Source organism: Balaenoptera borealis (genome assembly GCF_965194805.1).
Source record: "Balaenoptera borealis genome assembly, chromosome: 5".
Taxonomy (NCBI): Eukaryota; Metazoa; Chordata; class Mammalia; order Artiodactyla; family Balaenopteridae; genus Balaenoptera; species Balaenoptera borealis.
In genome coordinates this window covers 50239466-50260654 of record NC_138862.1, presented here as the reverse complement: position 1 = coordinate 50260654, position 21189 = coordinate 50239466, and the positions used below count along the sequence as shown (strand labels likewise).

Below are 21189 nucleotides of genomic sequence, written 5' to 3'. Positions count from 1 at the left end.
CCAGACTTTACCTAGAGAATCTTAATGGTCCAAGAGTGTCATCTCAATGTCACAAATTGCTCTGGGCAACTGGGGGGAGGGGACACTAAATATGATACTATTCAATATCATTATACCTGCCATTCTGGATGTTTACAATGGACCTGGGACATCCCCAGACTCTTCGTCAGATAGGCAGAGCAAAGAATACTATTACCATTTTACTGATCATCAATATAATATTTGTATTAGTCAGGGTTATCCAGAGAAACAGAACCAATAGGAGATAGGTAGGTAGGTAAGTAGGTAGGTAGATAGGTAGAAAAACAGACCGATAGATAGAATAAGGAGACCCAGGTGAGCCAAAAATTTAGTTCTAGTCCAAAGGCTGGCAGGCTTGAGACCCAGGAAGAGCTAATGTTTCAGTTTGGGTCCAAAGTCAGGGGGAAAAAATGATGTTCCAGTTCAAAAGCAGTCAGGTAGCAGGAATTTCACTTACTCTGGGGTATGTGTGTGGCGGGGTGGGGGGGAGGGGTCAGTCTTTTTGTTCTATTCAGGACTTCAACTGGTTGGAAAGAGTCCACCCACATTATGGAGGGCAGTCTGCTTTACTCATTCTATCTACTTAAGCGTTAATCTCATCCAAAAACACCCTCACAGCAACACCCAGAGTAATGTTTGACCAAATAGGTGGGCACCCATGGCCTAGTCAAATCGACACATAAATTTAACCATCACAGTGTGTTAACTAACCTTATTGTGGTAATCATTTCACGATATATACATGTATCAAATCATCACATTGTACACCTTAAACTTACATATATCAATTATATCTCAATAAAGCTGAATAAAATGCATCATCACAATGTTATTTCAACATAAGCAAGAAACACATACCACTAGAAACATCTGTATTCCCTGCAGTCTATTTTGTAAACTTCATATTTAGTGACAGTAAACCTGGATTGACAGAGAGGCCAGCAGAGGATCTGCATGAATATTTTGCCTATTTGTGATATATGGTATTACATTCCTGGGGGAAATATTGTTTGGCATAATCCATGGTGCTACCATCTTTCAGATTAATTGTTCTGACCTTGGTCTACAAGCATAAACAGAATGTATTTCAGATAATGTTAGTTCCCATCATAATTATATTCTGTGCACATTCAGGTGGAGAGGAGTTAAGGAGCATCTGTGTTTGCCAGCGGGATCAAGAAACCTTGAACCAAAAACAAATGTATAAATCTAATCTTAGGTTAGATTTATACTAGATGAACACTGACCATGGACAGGGAGATGTGAAACTGCAAATCTTTACTTTAACCAAAACTATAGCATCCAGAAGATAACATTAATGATAAATTACCATAACTTGTGCCTATAAAATGAATCTTCTGAATTGGCTTGAAAAACCTTTGTGTGATTACATCTATCAGATACTGGGTATGATAAACACCTTTTAATGTATCCTAAAATTTGCTGCAGGCTTGTCAGTGTTAAAACAACTATCAAGTGACCATGTACTGACAGCACTCTGAATCACACTGCATTTACCAAAACAAATTCTGTTTTCATGAATTTACAAACTAATTATGACAAGATGATGATTAATAATAATTGGAAAAAAAACCTAGGGTCCTAAAAGTAATTTTATAATTTATAAACATTTGGTTTACAAATCTTTACTTGATTTGCTAAAAATGAAAATCAATGTGTATCATTTTAAAATTTTTTCATGCGTCTTTATTTAAAATATGTGTCAAAATAATATATTGAATAAATTTAATACATCTATGAGTCAGGATACTTTAAGTTACATGTGAATTAAACTTAGCTGAAACCAGTTTAGATAAAGGGGGACTGAGCCATATAACTAGGAAGTCCAAAAGTGAAGTCAGGTATGGCTAGATCAAGGAGTTAAGTGGCTCTCTTTTCATATTTCAGCTCCATTTCTTGATGCTCTTTGTATGTTGGCCTCATTGTCTTCTTCAACAAACTGATTTAATCTATATGGACAGATGGATGCTGGTTGATCCAAGCATATATTTTTTACAGCTTACCATTCAATAGGAAGAATCCCTCTCTCTTAACATTCATATGTAAAATGTCATAAAAAGGTTTTAATTGACCCCATTACAGGTGTCTATTCTACTTGGAATGGGAAAAATGCCTGTATTTAGAGAACTCTAGGGCATAATTCCTGTTGTCAGGAACTGGGTGACACAGATTAATAGACATGTTGTATTACATGTTTGAAAGAAAAGAGACAATCTTCCATTGGAAAATAGGTATTGGAAAGGCCAGAATCGTCACTTAAATCCCACTGCTTTAAGTGATCAAAAAATTCCATGAGACATATTAATTTATATTTTTGTTTCTAACTTGACTCCAGAATCCTGAGTTTTACAGGACTAGACGTCTACTGTTCCAACATAATGCAGTTACTCACAATTTATTCAAAGCACCATATTAAGCATTATAAGCAGTTATAAAAGAAAGAGAAAATAATTCTTCCAGTGACCTTATAAACTATGAAGACTTTGTGGGGAAAAACATGGAAATGCATTTTGAAAAAAGAAAAAAAAAACAAATGTTATAAAATTATAATGAAACTCATTTCATCAAATATTTTATATCATATTCCATAAAACAAATCAAAGATCGTATACAAATATAGGATGTTTTCAAGAATAAGTAAGCATTTACTTATTTTCTTTATTTATTGACTTAATTATTCTCTTCCCTGGTGTTCCATTTGGCAAATTAACACACTGGGATACTAAATGGTACTGAGGTGATCTAAAAGAATTTAGATACCTTTCAATCTGCCCGAAACTCAATCTGCCCAAAGGTGACCTAATTAAGTAAGCTTTAAAACACTCCCAAGAGAAAGCTCACACTGTCATTGAACAGAAAGCTGTAATACAGTATTTCTGTTACATAGCATCTATGGCCCTGTTGTTCTACATAAATGCTTAAGCAATAGAAAAATCTGTGCAAGAATGTCCAAGAACAAGGACATCAGGGTAAGAATTCAAACATCATGCCTGAACACATACTTTATTTATATCATACTTACTGTGCCTTCCCTCTTTCATTAGCTTTGAATTATAGATCTTTTTATTATTTTTATTTATTTATTTTTATTTTGGGCTGTGTTTGGCCTTCATTGCCGCGCGTGGGCTTTTTCTCTAGTTGCGTCGAACGGGGGCTGCTCTTCGTTCCACTGTGCAGGCTTCTCATTGTGGTGGCTTCTCTTGTTGCAGAGCACAGGCTCTAGGTGTGCGGGCATCAGTAGTTGTGGCTTGCGGGCTCTAGAGCACAGGCTCAGTAGTTGTGGTGCATGGGCTTAGATGCTCCGCGGCATGTGGGATCTTCCCGGACCAGGGCTCGAACCCGTGTCCCCTGCATTGCAGGCGGATTCTTAACCACTGCACCACCAGGGAAGCCCCTATAGATCTTTTAAAATGTGACTGTTGGTCAATAAATCAATAGGTTCCTGTAGTGTATTACATTTATCTGTCACTATATGTTTCTATAAATTGTGTTTTTTTCTTTTGGACTTGAAAGAGAAGAAGGTCATGCCAGAAATAAATGTATCATCAGGAGAAAATGTTTGGACTAGAAGCCGTTCTGCATCACTGGAGAAAATATCGAAGTAAACATACTACCCAGAGAGGAGTCCTGTCAAGCCATCCAGTATAACTTTTACTAAAATATAATTACAGGGGCTGTAAATATATTTGCTTTAATGGTTGGTACTACACTTACAATTATAAGTAGTCCATTTACCTGATGTACCTCTGAACAAATCAAGCAATAAAAGGCTTGGAGGGCTTCCCTGGTGGCGCAGTGGTTGAGAATCCGCCTGCCAGTGCAGGGGACACAGGTTCGAGCCCTGGTCCGGGAAGATCCCACATGCCACGGAGCAACTAAGTCCATGCGCCACAACTATTGAGCCTGCACTTTACAGCCCGTGAGCCACAACTACTGAGCCCACGTGCCACAACTACTGAAGCCCACGTGCCTATAGCCTGTGCTCTGCAACGAGAGAAGACACTACAATGAGAGGCCCGCGCACTGCAACGAAGAGTAAACCCCACTCGCCGCAACTAGAGAAAGCCTGCGTGCAGCAATGAAGACCCAATGCAGCCAAAAATAAATAAATAAAATAAATAAAAATTTTTTAAAAATAAAAATAAAAGGCTTGGAAATACTGGACAGCAGAGGGTGTTTCTCAGTTCTCAGTGAGTTACACCCATGACAACAATCTTAGTGATAGAGAGGTCATTGGCCTCATGCACTCCACGGTGAATCCACACCGCAAGTGCCACCGAGTTCTCCAGACATACCCATCACTCTTGTTGTTTTGCCTTTTCTGACCAATTGGGTTGTTTTTTACTGTTTCTCCAAACTCAAGGTACCAGAGGAGGTCAAAAACAACAACCAAAAATTACCTTTAATCTGTTTTATATACAGAGGAGAAATCAGAAGGATAAATACCGTCATTTAGCCTTTTCACTAATTACTGATTTCATCATAAATGAAGAGGTCAGGTCAGAGATAAGACAGTAAGCAGGTTCAAAACCACAAACCTGGGGCCTAAAGCAAATCAGTTAGTAGAAAAACGTGGAAACTCTGCATGGCAAAATATCACAAGTCCACAATCCCTTCCCTAAAATCCAAGTGTGTTTCAGAATTCAGAATTTTTCCAATTTAAAATTTTAATTTCCATAGTGTCCACACCATGTATTGCATAAACCTCCCCACAGCTTTTGGGGCAACACCTGTAGTCAAGGCTCCAACATTCTGCAGTGAAACTTAGGAATATTCTAAGAGGGTCAAGTATATGCATGAATTCCCTTCAGATTTTCCCACCATATGTGTTTGCAGGAAACTCAGGAAAAAATCATTGTTTTCAGAGCTGTTTGGGTTTTGGGTGGAAAAAAAATATCGTTCAGCTTCTCAGACCTGGCTTCTTCTCTGCAAAGACCTCTCTCCTCAGATCCTTTCTACTGCCTTTGCTAGTACTCTCCGCCTAGACCTGCCTGAACCCCAGCAATGGATACTGAGAGTCCTGATCTAAGGGCATGTGCTTCAGGGAAGAATTTAAATGCTTAAATCCAAAAACCATGTCTGTTATCATTTGTATTCAATTTTCCTACCACTCTTGAGTTCATTCCATTCAAAGAACCACCTACCATGAGAGTAGATATGTTTTGCAACAAGGTTGTTGAATAGTCAGGATGCCAAAATATCTTTTAAATCAATTATGATAGTAAATTCATAACCAGTTCACCAAATGACTCAGATGACTGTGTTTAAGGGCGGACTGGGATAAGAAACAGGCGCACTAGAGGCCAAACTCAAATGTAGCTGCTTAGCCCATTGGAGCTGCTATAACCAAATACCACAGACTGGGTGGCTCATAAACAAAAGAAATTTAGTTCTCACAGTTTTAGAGGCTGGAAGTCTGAGATCAGGGTGCCAGCATGGTCGGGTGAGGACTCTCTTCCCGGTCACAAACTTCTTGTTCTGTCCTCACATGGTGGAAGGGACTAGACATCTCTCTGGAGCCTCTATAATAAGGCACCAGTCCCACTCACGAGGACTCCAACCTCATGACTTAAGCACCTTCAAAGGGCCCACCTCCTAATACCATTATCTTTGGAGGTTAGGATTTTAATATATGAATTGTAGGGTGACACAAACCTTCTTTAAATTGAAAAGCCTCTAGAGAAGAAAATTCCATTATTTACTCCAGATCTATTTTGTAATGTTTAACACTTTCTACTACCAGGAAATTCTCTCCTATATTATCTAACCAACCAAAATCTTTCTTGCTCCAGTGTCTCTTATCCACATTAGATGTTGGGAACTATTAGGAAAGTTTAAAAGCGTCAATAAAAGCTGAAATAAATTTGCAGGTAAAAGACAATAAACAAGGATAAGCTAATTTTGAAAATACATTATTTCCTTCGTGTTACTGGAAACCCAACAATTAACGTGGCTCTAAGCCGAACATTTAGAAGGGACCCATATATAGTGAAAGAAGATGGGTTAATTTTTTAAGCCTGAAATTTCTTATACAACTCAGCAGATAGGTTTCTAACTGGGAGCCCAATTTCTCATAAAGCATTATAGTACTAATTTCCACTTATTCCAAAACAGCTTTTTTGCCTGTATGACATTGCCTCTTGCATCCCATACATAACTTTAACTAGGATCCAACTTATTCATGACTATAATTCAGATCTAACAACCAGTCTAGTCAGATCAGTGTAATTAGTTCCAGAGGGTATTGTAAGAGAGCTCATTTTTCTTTTCATCTTTATATTTTGGCAAACAAGTTGAGGTACTGATTCATTTGGAGAATTCTATAATTCAGAGAACTCAAAAATGTGGGCGTGAATAAGCTAAATAAATTATTTTAAGAGATTCTTACAAAGGGCTCATGTGCAGGTTAATTTGGTTTGTGTGCCTTTACTGTGGTCCAGAACAGAAACAATAAGGATGATTAACCAACATCAAGCTAATAAACTCTTAACAGCCTGTTACCAAGTTTATTAGAAAATTTAAAGGCAAGAAGTTAACCCTTACATATCACATGCCCACTTGAATTTCAGTGGAGTTGAAAGCATTTATATCCTACTCTTATTTCCATTACTTTTATTGTTGTTTTATTGAGGATTCTATTAAGAACTTATATATTCAATCAACTGGAAGGATGAAACACCTTACATAAACCAGGGTGAGATAAAGCAAAGCTATTTTCTCATTTAAAATGTTGCTATTACAGTGTTCCTTTTTGTACTGTCATTGTCTGATGCTAGAGGACATCCAAGCTTATTCTTACTAGTCACTATACGTGCAACCACCTTCAACATTATAGAAGTCTCCTCCTTCCCCTTTTATCCTTCCCATTACCTTTATTTTGTAACACATTATCACAGTAATTCTAAAGAGTATAACCAGAGAACCCAGAGCATCAAGGGATTTTAGAATATGGCTTATTAAATTCCAAGCTTACCATCTAGGTTAGCACATTCTGTTTAGTTCAGTATATTCTAGGGAGCAAGGTATTTAACCAAGAATAATTTTAAGATGCAGAATTACCCAATGATGTATAATGCATGCTGCCTGGTCTATACCAGATAGCCAAAAATTATATATTTCCAATCATTTCCAAGAAAAATATATGAGTAATGCCATGTGCCAAGTCAATCCAGTAGATGACCATTTGGTAGATGGTTAATGTTGATGACCACAACCAAAGTATGTAGGACAGTGTCTTCCCATCCAAAAGACAGTAGTTCAAATGCAACAGAGCTAGAACACTGGGCTATAAATCAGGAGACCAAAATTACCATTTCAAGAACATCTTCATCCCATTTACTTCCTACCTTTATCTGTAATAAGGCAGTAATCAGAGCTGTTGATAGTTGTTGAAATGGAAAGGAAGGTAGAGTTTAAGTCTTAAAATTTGGATTCAAATTCTAGCTTCATTTTATTTTATTTTTTGGCAGCACCACGTGGGTTGCAGGATCTTAGTTCCCTGACCAGGGATTGAACCCGGGCCCTTGGCAGTGAAAGCGCAGAGTCCTAACCACTGGACTGCCAGGGAATTTCAAATTCTAGCTTCATTATCTTAATAGCTGCATAACCTTGGAAATGTTATTTACTTTTTGAGTCTTCTGTGCTTCAAAGTAAAATGGAAATAGTGATTCCAAGCTCACAGAATATAGCAAGGTTTACATGAAAGCGTGTGTGCTGATTCAAGAAGAAGAGGACCTGATATAAAGTAGGTTCCTTCCTCCTTGCTCCTTTCCCTCACCCCTCTTTCTTTCCCTCCCTCCCTCTCTCTCTCTCTCTCTCTCTCTCCTTCCTTTCCTTCTTTCCTTCTTTTTCTCCAGGTGCATTTTAATGAGGGATATTTCTCCTCTAAATTGCCAGTTATGAATGTGGATTACAGAAGTTACCTCTGAAAAGAGAAGTTGAGGGAGAAGCCTCTTTTCCCCACCCCCTCCCAATTCCTCTCCTTTTTTCCAATTCCTTTTCCTCCACCAATCAAACTGCAAGACTAATAATAGCTGATCCTATTGACAGTAAGGAATTGATGTCGAGAATTACTTAAACTGTATCAAAGCACTATTAAAACAGCCAAAGGTAAGCCCCTACCTGGACCAGGTAGAGAAAACAGCATCTTTAAAAGCTTAGCATGAAAGGGCAGGAATGTAAGGGGAGCAGTTGGGGATCCAGAGTGAGGAGAGAGTAGATGAGTGGGACTTTGAGGTAAGGAAGGAGCGGGCGGAAATGAATGAGAATGAACTGGTAACCGAAACCAGGAAGAGGAGTGTGTTTTGTTTCTTGTAAGTCAAGGTTTCCTCTGCATTGACTAAACCTACCTTAATCAGTGGTCCCCAGCAATAGTATCCATTATATTTAATACACAAATCTCTCTTATTCTGGTCTCACTAGGAGATGAATTTAGTTACAGTAGCCCCAACAGGACATCATCATAGGTAGTACACCTATCTATAAGACATCCCACATCATGAGGAACTCATTGTAGAAGTTATATTATAGAAGGAGGGGAAGTTATTTCCATCTAAATAAACAAACATCTGAAAATTCATGATATATCCCATCTCAGCATCACGATGATTGAATTATTCAAATAGAACAAAACTGGAAGATTAACTGTATCTTAACTTCTATCTTCATTTTTCTAAAAAAGATAAAGTAAAAGATATGGAATCTGATCAGCATGAAGGGAGTTTTATTTTGTGTTTAGTTGTTGGAAACTTCTATTGAGATGGATCTAAAATTTGAATCTATGCCGAGAGGCAGTCTCAATACAATACATGGAACAAACTCCACCACCCTGACTCAGCTTATATTTCCAGCTACTTCTCCATGTAATTCTCCTTCTTCACTGACTCTCACACCTACAATCCCCTGAACTCACACACTGCACTACTCATTATTGAACCCACCTCACTGTCCCCTTCACTCAAACCTTCACATATGCTACTTCCTCTGCTGGAATATCTTCCTCTACCCTGTACACCTGGCCAAGGATCAACTGTCAATTCTGTTTGATTCATTCCTTTCCTGTTTTGTCAAGGTCCTACATGAACAAGATAAATATAAAATAACTGGTTGGATGTTCTGGGTCACAAGTTGGAGAAAGATACTGATAGGAAATGTAGTGGGATCTCAGGTAACATGGAAATCAGTGACATTCCCATGTATATGAAGCCTAAATGTGGAACCCAAATATTTATGCAGCATCTCCATATATATTCTTTGGTGCCAATACTCAAATGCTTAAGGGAAAATCTCCCTGGTTCTACTTCTGCCCTTTCCACCTAAAATTTGACTTAATTACCTGACTTTTTCATAGCTGCATCTGTGCTTTGCATTTTCCAAATACAAGCTTGGTTCTTAAGATCAGATGTCACTGGTCATCTCTTCACCAAGACCAAGGCCCCTATTTTACTAAATCAAGAAATCTAAGCCCAGAAATCTTCAGTGACTTGCTCAAAGCCACATGAACAAATAAGTTCACCAAATCAGGACCATGTTGTAGGTCTCCTGACCCCCAGGTCAATGTATTTTTCTCCCCTAGAATTTCAAAAAAGTATGTTCAGTGTGACACTAGCTTCTTGGGGTGTAAATAGGCAGTGCTTAAAACATTAGTTCTGTGATAAAGTACACTTGGGAACTTCTGAATTAAACAGAGTTAAGCAGTTTTATTTACTGGGAAGTCTTTAGTATGCTAATGTGTATTGATTAACTAAATATAACGCTGTGTCCAGTTATGCCCTCTCTCTCCAGCTCCTATGTAACCAAATTCTACTTGTCTGAAAATAATGGTTAACAATAAAGAATTGAGTAAGCATTTAAAAAAGATAGTAGAGCATATTGGTTAGAGCAAAATGCTTGAGTTCAAATGCCAAACATTGCTATCAAGTGCAACTTCTGCCAATTAATTGACCCCTCTATGCTTCAGTTTATTTATCTGGAAAACCAAAATAATAATATCACCTGCCTCAGAGAGTTTTTGTAAGGATTACATATTTTATAGATGTAAAACCCTTAGAAAAATGTCCAGCACATAGGAAGCATTCAATAATAGTTAGCTATTATTAGAGGAGATGGATAACTACTTTGTAATCCAGGTAGCAAATATCTTAATAAACCCCAATTAATATTTTTTATCTTCTCCTGAATGCCTTCTATGTTCCATCCACCATGGCCTTTTCTGTGATTCTCTATACTCAGTGCTCAGATATAGCCACTCCTTTTCCCCTCCTTTTTATGCATAGTTGTTTCTCTGTTGGGCATGAAACTTGGGTGTCAGCCAAGCCACACTTCTGAATTAATTCCTTCACAGCTTCTTTTTAAGAAAGCAGGACCCTCCTCCTCCCTAGCCCCACACAATAGAATTCTCCTACCAACTATTAAGAAGAGAACTTTTTTCTTGGCATACATGAAAAGTCCTTTCTAGTTCAACATCCTCAAAGGACCAGTCTTTGGGAAGTAGTGCCTTGCAGGGTGCATTCTTCATACTTAAAATCTGTAATTTTACATTTATATTTATAGCTTGTTACTCTTGAGACTGTTAGAATTTATTAGCAGTCTAATACAGCTTAGACTGCTATAGCAAAGAGACTCAAAAATATATAAGCTAAAGTAAGACAGAAATTGGTTTCTCTCTCATCTACAAGTCTGCATAGGCATTCCAAGGACTCAGGGCACATCAGCAGTGCTGGGAAGCCACGCTGTTTTTACCTTGTTGCTGCTCTGCTCCTCTTTAAACTTAACTTCCACCCCTTGGCCAAAATGGCTGCTCTAGTCCCACCATCATATCCACATCCCAGTTAGTAGCAAAGGAAAAAGAAGCAAGGGAGGAGGGCACACACATTCTTCATAAGGGTATGACCCAGATGCTACACATATCACAAGTCCAAAGGCCACACTTACTTCAGGAGGAAACTAGACATGTTTAGCTCTGTGGTTATGTGCCAGCCAAAAGTTCTGTTAACTTAAGGAAAAAAGAAAAATAGCCATTAGAAGACAAATGGCAGGGACTTCCTTGGCAGTCCAGTGGTTAAGACCTCGCCTTCCAATGCAGGGGGTGTGGGTTTGATCCCTGGTTGGGGAGCTAAGATCCCATATGCCTCGGGGCCAAAAAAACCAAAACATAAAACAGAAGCAATATTGTAACAAATTCAATAAAGACTTTAAAAATGGTCCACATCAAAAAAAAATCTTTAAAAGAAAAAGAAGACAGATGGCATACTCTCCCATGCCTGAAGTTAAATTGACAGTTCTATGACTGACTGCCCCATGGGAAAGGCTTCCACAACAGAAATCTCCCCTCCTCTACTTTCTACCCTAAACTCTTGGTTAATTCCTTCAGTCAAAATATTCTAAGTAGTCGTTAAAATGAAGGGGAGATATATTTGGAAGGCTGAAGCGAGGATAGGTTTCTAAAAGGAAGGAAGAACATATAGAAAAAAGAATGGAGGTGAATTTTGAAGGTCTTTTAAGCACTTGAATGCAATCAATTTTATAATTATTAAAAACTTTAGTATTTTTTTAATCATTTAGATTTTTTTTAATGGAAGGTTTTCTGGCCTCAGAATATACTCCTCCTCTCTCTGTGTCTATTTGTCTGGCTAAAGCGTTTTGAACTATTGTGGGTGGCAAGATGAAATTAGTTTCTATTCTTTGTTTCTACCATTCTTAATCAATGTATTTTTGTTGTTAATATAATAGCTAACATTTTTGAGCACTTCTGCTTAGTTTATTCCTCCTAAAAGCCCAGTGCTGTATGTACTATTTTTGTCCCCATCTCACAGATGGAAAAATTGAGACTAGCAAGGAGTCTATATAGCCAGGATGCCACCTCTGGTAACCAATTGTCTGTAGACACCAAGCCTTAAAACCCGTGAAATATTTTATCAAGCTAAGGATCTCCTTATAAAAACAAAACCAAGGTGAGTGATCAAGCATTCAGTGCCAAAAACCACTGCAGAAGAAACAAGATATGGAAAAACCGAAGATGTGGCTTTAACAACCAAAAAGTAGGGTTCTCTGTTTAGTGTTTTTAATTCCACAATTCCAATGCTTCCTCATTAAAAAAAAAAAAAAAAAAAAAAAAAATCATGATCAGACCACTTCTTTTATTAGGCAGAAATGAAAGTAAAAAATGTAAAATGTTTTCACTAATTAACAGCCCAGAGTTAAATTATTTAGAACAAGCAAATGATAATATGCACTGTTTAATCATTTTCCAAGGATGCATAACAGATTGAGAGAAATTCTTGACACATTTTCATATCTAAAATGTGTGCTATTGATTCTCCACTCCGTAACTCCAGAGGAGCAGGAGAATGTGAGTGGGGGCTGAGCACTGAGAACTCGAGATGCTGGTGTAGGTTGTGTGTTTGTCCTGTTGTGTGTGCAGATGTTTATAAAGGTGTCCGCCTGGAACTGCTAACCAGAGGATTAGGGCTCAACACCATGCTGATGCTGCCGTTAGCTGTGGATGTATTTCTATGCTGATTTACTAGGTGGCGATATAATCTTAAAAATAAGCATCCACATTCTGGTGCAAAAGTTTCAGCTCTCCAATTTTTCACTGACACATTTTTTCATTTCCAATGTTACTTTCCTCTTGCTTTCATTTTTGTTGTCTTTCACTCTGAAATTTTGTGTCATCTGCCCCATTCTTGTAACAGAAAACTATTAAACCATTCAAGCTGGCTTGAGGAAGAGAAGTTCAAAATCCCTCTGTAGTATGTCCTGATTATTGGATCTTCAGTCTTTTGCTATCACTGGTTCCTGAGGGCTGACCAATATTGATATTTATTCCTTATATATCTGTATATCTGGAATTCTCTTTTTCGCTTAAACATTAAAGAAGCAAACTCTTTCTTGTGTGTGTGTGTGTGTATATATATATATATATATATACACATACACACACACACACACATATTTCATATTTATCAACACTTCTTAGGGCCAATAAAAGGTGCAATCTGCTATCAAATATTTTTGTAAACCCAAATTCCTCACCCCCTACTTCCTCCATTTATTCCATCTTCACACACTGTACCTCCAGCCTCAAAGTACATAGCAATCCTGGAGGAAGTTATAAAATTATGAATAAGTAAACATCAATGAAAGTACTTTATAAGCAGTTAAATTCCATAAAAATGCTAGTTAGTATAAGTATTTTCCAATATCCAGAACCAAAGTAGGAAACACCTCACCTGGAAATTGGAGACATTGAGAAGCCTCTTTTTTTTTCCTTGCCACCCTGAGTTTTCCTAAGAAAATACCATTCCACTGGCCCATAGGTGATTACCCAGAAAATGTCCACTACAAGTTCATACAATTCACCTACTTATATTGGAGCACCTACTACATGGTCAGCACTGTGCTGGACATTGTGACACTGTGAGGACAACCAAGGACTATAAGCCATAGTTTCTAACTTCAAAAAGCATATCTGTTAGTAAAGCACAAATGGAAGTGATTAGTGAAAAGTGGCTCTGACAATACATCTGCAATCAGAGTTCAAAGGAGAGAGTAGAGTGGATGGGATTAAGTTCAAAGAACAATGATGGAGGATTAAAACTGTGACACAGCCTGGAAGAAAGGGAGGATTCTGATGTATGAGAAGGGAAAGGGGCGAGAAGGAGAAGGTCCAGACAGATGGACTTTGCAGTTGGGATTGGACCAGCGTTTGTTTGAGCTAGAATCAATGAGGAAAGGAGATAATTAGAAATGAGGGTGGGTGCTACTTAGTAGTGGGAAGTAAAGTGGGAAGGGTAGAGTGGGGTTTGGGTTGGGGAAGGCAGTGAGAACCAGGCAGAAGAGTAGATCTGATTTGACAGCAAACAGCATTTCTGGAAGTATCACAGCAACACTGTGAAAGAGTAGTTTGGGGAAGATTAGCCTGGTGATGAGAGTAGGAGGGATTAGAAAGGGAAACAGATAAACTCAGGAAACATAAAATAACAAGGTGATGATTCAGACACAAGGAGAGAAAGGTCTGGGCTAGGAAGGTGGCAGTAAGAATATACTAAAATAAACCGTAGAGAAATATTGAAAGAAAAAAAAATGCCTGATATCTAAGATTGGCTGATGTGGATGGATGAAAGGGACAAAGGTTAGTTTTGGTAACTGGGATAATGATGGCTTCACTGAAAGAGATAAAGAAATTTGAGAGGGAAAGGCAATAAGTATGATTATAGGAATGTTACTATTAAGGTGACCACAGGATTCACAGTATAGATTCTAGGAGGCAATATGAAATGTGATTATATAGCCAAAGAATTAGAGAGAAATATGTAATAGCTGCCTACATAGAGTTAATAGTTGGGAAAAGAAAACAAGAATTAAATAATTCAGCCAGTCAATTCAGTATGATCGACTTCTTCTTATATGTTAGATACTGTGAAACACTGGGATGGAAAGACAGAGAGATGAAAAAGATACATCACTAGAAAGACAGACACCTATTGTGTTTGCAACACAATAAAATCAATTCTATATCAAAAGTGCAATGGAAGGATCAATCAATCATTCAGAGGAAACCTGAGGAGGCTTCATAGTAGGCCATGGAGACTGTTCTTCCAACTTGTTCCAAGGGCAGAATGAAGGTTACTAAGCATTTTAGAAATATATTCCCACCTTCTTGTCAGAGGAAGAGAATGTGTAACAGCACAAAGATGAGAAGGACCAAGTTCGAGTCAAAGGAGTGCTAATGTTCAAAATGCCTAAAGTGTAGGACACACGAGGGAGTGGTGTGAGATGGGCCTGGTAAAGAAGGTCAAGGAGAAATCATGAAAGAGCTCTGTGGGGGTGAGACAGTGGCAGACTGATGAGAGTGGCAAGGCCTGGGGTTTAGGTCTTGCTCACTGTTTGGGGAGAGACAAAGGAAGCAGAAGTAATGAAAGTGAGGAAAACAAATAAGGTAATGAGATAGAAGGGATTGCGACAGTACTGAGTAAAAGTGATAGAGGGTTAGAGCAGGAGACTGAAAGGAAGAGAGTTTTATAAAGAAGAAATACACAGAAGGCTATGGTAAAGAAAGTATCATAGATGATTGACATAAGAACTGCATTTTAAAGAATACTTCAGTCGTTTTGGAAAAATTTGGAGGGAAATAAGGCCTCCACATAAAGTAAACACAGGCATATAACACATCTATAATTTTTCATAATATATATATATGATATATTTATGATCAAGACCCAGAAAGACAGATTCAGATTCTGCAGCCCACCTACGGTGTACCCTCTGAGTTTTTGTCTTCATTCTAAGAGTAGTAGATTCTCCAGTGGATTCATAACAAGAATGATCACACCTTCAGGCAAAGCCCTACTCAACAGATGTTGGCAATTTTCTCCTGGACCATTGGTATACAACTAAACTTTAATATGGCACAATAACCATACCTCTCCATATTTTTTTTCTGTCAGAGAGACCAAAGACAAGCATTGCTATACTTATAATTATCCCATGGGTCACCACAGGGCTCAGTCCTATTGATTACACAGCCGCATGCACAAAGGAAACAGGAAAAAAAAAACCTCATAGCATTAGCTGTGGAATGCCACATGCCTCAACTACCCAGGATTCTGTAAAATGCTTCACAGGCTATAAAGTGTTTTCTTCATAAATCTTCAACTTTTAGTTGCTGCTCAGCACTAGTGATGCAGGTGTCAACCACGAGAGAATGACCACGAGGTCAGGGAAATCAAGAACCAGACAAGCAAATTATTTACCTCCATCCTTCTGGTCCAATCTCTGGCCACTAACTTCAGAGGACTTGAAGCATCAATTAATCTTTCTGAGATGGTCCATACGATGCCCCATCCATATAGACAGGTTCCTTAGTGTTCTACTGGTCCATAGTCCTAGAAGCAGAAGCAGAAATGGAAATTAGACCTTTTAATTCCTTTCCTAGAATTGTTTCCATGGAGCGTCTATCTTCCTGTTGGTGACCTAGAGATGTCAATGACATATTGGGAGCAGACTAGAATCAACAGGGCATACCCCAAAAGGGTTCTGCCCTGATAGTAAATATCTTCAAGTAACCTATTACACATTAACAGGTATCTATCTGCAAACACCGTTATTTAGCTCATTTACTTGAAATTATATGCCAAATATAACTTTAGTTGGAAACATCCCTGTCACTTAAGAAAACAGGAGCGGGTATAAAAGTTTTATTTTGGAGATATTTCTTTCTTAGGACATCTGGCATCCTAAGAAGGAAATATTCCTCTTCAGGCTCCTCCTTGCCTTAAGTGAGATTAACAGACACTTCTGTGGCTCATGTTCATTTTTTTCTTGTGTGAAGAATAAAATGGGGGCAAGGAACATAATGGGAGTTTGGAAAATATAAATATTTATACCCTGAGAAGAATTATGTCAATTTAATATGGTAATGTTTTAAATGAAATGCTAATAAGCAAATGACTGTGTAATCTCACCCTCTCCTATGACCATCATTTGACGAAGCTCAAAGTCAGCTCTGTGATTTAATATGAAGGGCCAAACTTTCAAGGGTAGTTTTCCTTTCGTGGGTGCTCAATTTGGACTGAGAAACAGGATGCTTGGTGAAAGCAAATACTGTATTACAGTTGAATTATGGCTGCACTGACTAATTGCAGTTCTGCTCCCTGAAAACCTGTGTGGGTTGGCAGAGCCGTAATGAGGCACTGTTTGTCAGAGGAGAGAAGTTGCCGTGGGGAATGGGGCTGCCGAGGACTCACTGACTTCAGCGCCAGCCTCAAGATTTGTGAGGTCAGGACCTGGAGTAAAATATGAGGCTGTCTGATGGCAAAGCTGTTTAAAAATGACCCTGCTCACCTTGGAGGACAACCAAGGAACTGACTGTTCCACTGCACTCTACAACTACCGACCCTGAGGAGAAACAACGTCAGGCTGGCTTGGGTAGTCCGCACCAGGGAGAACTTATGTTCACAACCACGCAAGTAATACCAGAAAACCCGCCTACCCCAGCAAGGTGGTACTCTCAGTGCTTCTTTCACTGAGCACCATGACATTTGTATAAACTTGATGTTTTTTTCCAAGATAACTAACATATTGTTAGCCATTCTATTTGAGAAAATGCCTCTCCTTTAGCAGACCAGCTTAGAGAGAGGTGAGTATAGCCAATCATGGTTCCCCAACTGATAACGTTGCTCTGTCCACAGAGTAGCCTAGATTAAAACAGAACATCAAGGAGGGAGACATAGGAATATTTTAAAGGCCTCTAACAAATGGAGAGATGAAAGAAAACAAATATATTCTCTTTACTTCCACAGATAATGAGACAAAAATTTCTCTTCTGAAGGAGCCCAGAATTGTCATATAAATTATAAATTTGAGCCAGATTGTACCTTGAAGCTACAATGGCCTTATGTTGTCCAATTCTTTCACTACACAGATAAGGAAAACCAGGGTTCAAAAAAGCTGTGTTGATTTTCTCAAGGTCACAGTGTATTAGTCAGGGTTCTCCAGAGAAAAAGAACATATATATACATATATAAGTATTGGTATACACACACACACACACACACACACACACATACACGCAGGGTTGACCCTTGACCAATGTGGGGGTTGGGGCACTGATCCTTCATAAATTTGGAAATCCATTTATAACGTTACAGTCAGCCCTCCCTGTAAACACAGTTTCACATCTGTTGATTCAACAAACCACAGATCATGTAGTACTATAATACATATTTACTGAAAAAAAAAAAGTGTATATAAGTGGACATGAGTAGTGCAAACCTTTGCTGTTTAAGGGTCAACTGCCTATACATATATATATGGAGGAATATTTATTATATACATATTTATTATTATAAGGATTTAGTTTACATGATTATGGGGACTGATAAGTCCCAAGATCTGCAGTCAGCAAGCTGGAGACCCTGGAGAGCTAGTGGTATATTTCCAGTCTGAATGCTGGTAGCTTCTAGACCTAGGAAGAGCCAATATTTCTGTTCAAGTCTGAAGGCAGGGAAAAAACCATGTCCCAGATGCTGTTCAGGCTGGAGGAATTTCCCTCCTACTTGAGGTGTGGCCAGCTTTTTTGTTCTATTCAGCCTGCAAGTGATTGGATTGGGCCCACCCACATTAGGGAGGGCAATCTGCTTTACTCAGTCTACCCATTCAAATGGTAATCTCTTCCAGAAACACCCTCACAGACCACCTAGAATAATGTTTGACCAAATGTCTGGCACCCTGTGGCTCAGTCTAACTGACACACAGAGTTAAACATCACACACAGCTTGTTGGGGAAGATTCCAGCCTCAATCAGCCATCCTGACTTTAGTCCACTTCTCTTTGCACTAAGCCACATTGCCAATTCAAAATAAACTTGTGTGCAAGGCATTTTTATAAGCCTGGGTGATTCATTTTAATCAAGTTAAGATCCCTTCAAATGAATTATGTGGGACATTATTCACCTACTGATTTTTGGATTAGAAAAATAATCATTAATTGCATTTGAAGCTCTTAGAACCCAAAACAATGAGCTTTAAAGAGGTATTTCTGCACGGACAATCAGTGATCTATCTACCAAGTCAGAGTTGGAATAGAATGTGTCCTCTGCCTGAGTACCCACAACTTCCTGCAGGAGAGTTTATAAAACCAGTCGTGAGGAGAGTACTCTCTCTCGAACACTGTTCACTTCCACCACCACACTCCCTTAAGATCTACAAAATCCCATAAAACAATACCACATCATGTCCATTTTTCAAAATATTACATCAGCTGGCCTTCACAGAACAGACAGAATCATTCACTCAATACTTTCCCTGGAAGCCATACTGGCAAACTTCATTTCTGGGTCCTCATATTCCATCCTTTGACTATGTCACACCAGGAATTTGGGGATGGAGAATACAAATCATCACCAAGACATGGATCTATGGCAAGTGTACCCATGTGTATTTTTTCCCACTAAAAGAGAGGAAATGGGCTTAATATCAAAGCTTCACAAAACAGTGGTTATAAAAGAGGGGTGAATTCTAATTATTCCCCTGGAATGATTTGGTAATGACAAAACAAGTATTTTTATTTTTCTAAGTCTGTAGGAATCATATCTTCTGCATTGGAATATATACATTCACTGGAATAAGGAGGTTATTTGTGTATTGCATGGGGATCGTCTAGTCTCATTTTCTCTGTGCTGTGAGAACTGAGCCCACATGAGTATTTCTCCAAATGAGAAGGCAAAAACAATTATATCATTTCTATTTCATTTCAGCTTACTTAATAAAGGAGAAACAAGAGAGTTTAAAATTAATTGCAAGAGCCAGACTAGTACTGGGCAAGTTAATGAGGAGCTTTTATGAGCTGTAATTTTTATTTTTTTATTTGTCCAATTAATTATTTATTATATGCATTGGATATGGCCAGTGTGTAATAGCCTTCTGGGTGCATTTAATGCTGTAATTACCCAAAAACGAGCCCTGCCTTTACAACTTGTAACCTAATCAGACTCAGGAAAGCAGAATATTCACATATGGACTAAATGGAATTTGCTGAGCTCTCCCTCAAATGGAGGTTTCAAGGAATTTTTTTTTTTTTTACCCAATAAAAGGCTGTGCTGATCTCTATGTGTGTCTATCAATCAGTGAGTCGATAAATAAATTATTAATCACCTATTATGTGTAAGACACTGTGGTAGGCAAGATGAGGAGAGGGAATAAAGCATATAACATGCTATACATCCTCAAGCAAAACGAGCAGTGACCATCTACTATGTGCCAGGCACACTATATATATCCTCTTTCAAAGCTTTACATTAATCTAACAACGAAGACATTATTGTCCCCATTCCCCCATCTTACAGACCAGAAAGCTAGCTAAGTAGCTTGCACGATCCATATCAACAGTTTCCCTGACGGCTGTAGCACTAGCCAGATATAACATATGTTCCCATTCTAGGTGATATCTAGAAAATGAATTAACTTGCCTACATGCAGATTAAATAAAATTAGTACTTTTTTATATTGTTTTTATTAGGTGCAATTCACATAACATAAAACTATCACTTCAAAGTGCAAAAGTCACTAGTATCTGGTACATTTATAGTGAGAAAACATTTATATTTTAACTTGTCTAACTTGCTGATGTTTTAGAAAGAAAATTCTCACTGACCTGGGTGTCCAAAGCTTTGAATTTTAGTTACTTGTCCAAACCAACTTTGTGACCTTGGCTAGGTTGTTGAATTTCTCTAGAACTGAAATATCTCTCTGGAGAATAGACAATGATTTTCACTCTTTGTACTAAAATCACCTTGAGAAGTGGTTAAAAATATCTGGCCTTGGTCCATCCCCAGAGCATAATTCAGTAGATTTAGCATATGTGATCTTTAACAAGCTAAACTTAAGAACTATTAGATTTGATAATTTCTAAGATTCCTTCATAACGTTATATTTTATGATTCTGGGAACCATGATTTCATAATACAAAGCTGGAGTTTTACCAAAAAACCTCCTTTTAAAAAAAAGCTGAAATCAAATAGAGAGGCATAAAATGTAACACTTGTATAAAGCTCTCTGACATGGTTTTTTCAAAAATTAAAATTATTTGGAAAACAATATACAAAGTGGATGTCTTCCAGTGAAGAGTAAAGCAAGTAATAGAAACCAATTCAGGCAGCAAATGGTCCAAAGAAAACCCAAATTTAATATTTGAAAATGGGCATTTTCCAATAAATACCAACTGAACTGCTCCTGCTACTCTGTCTTATAACCACATAAGTCATCCATGTTCAGTCATCATCAAGCTGCATGTTCATCCCTCATACAGTCAGTATGGAGACTCCTATGAAGAATATACACTAGACATTTTCCATGAAGAGTCTGATTCAGAAATCTGGTTTCATTCGAAGAATATGTATGTTTAATTTCCCTGATAATTTTTATTATCACATAAACAATGATGGTAGTAAACAATGATGTTTTGTTTGAAATTATATGATAGTTCATTTTATTGTGACATAGACAACCAAAGAACAAAGGGCTCATGTGATTTGTATTTATCAATATGCATACTAATTCATTTCTCAGCTGTTTCCTTCCTTGATCTTGGTTTGCCATTCATAGCTTCAGTTGGAAACAGAAATTTCTGATTGTTGATTTCTGGCAA

General features: G+C 38.0%; 1 pseudogene across 1 annotated transcript in view; it reads right to left on the bottom strand.

Moving 5' to 3' along the window:
• Positions 1-567: 567 nt before the first annotated feature.
• Positions 568-21189, bottom strand: part of LOC309628819 (elongin-B pseudogene) — a 59139-nt pseudogene continuing 38517 nt past the window's right edge. Inside the window, exon 2 of the transcript XR_014249479.1 lies at positions 568-17535. The product of XR_014249479.1 is annotated as an elongin-B pseudogene (transcript). The remainder of the gene's footprint in view (positions 17536-21189) is intronic.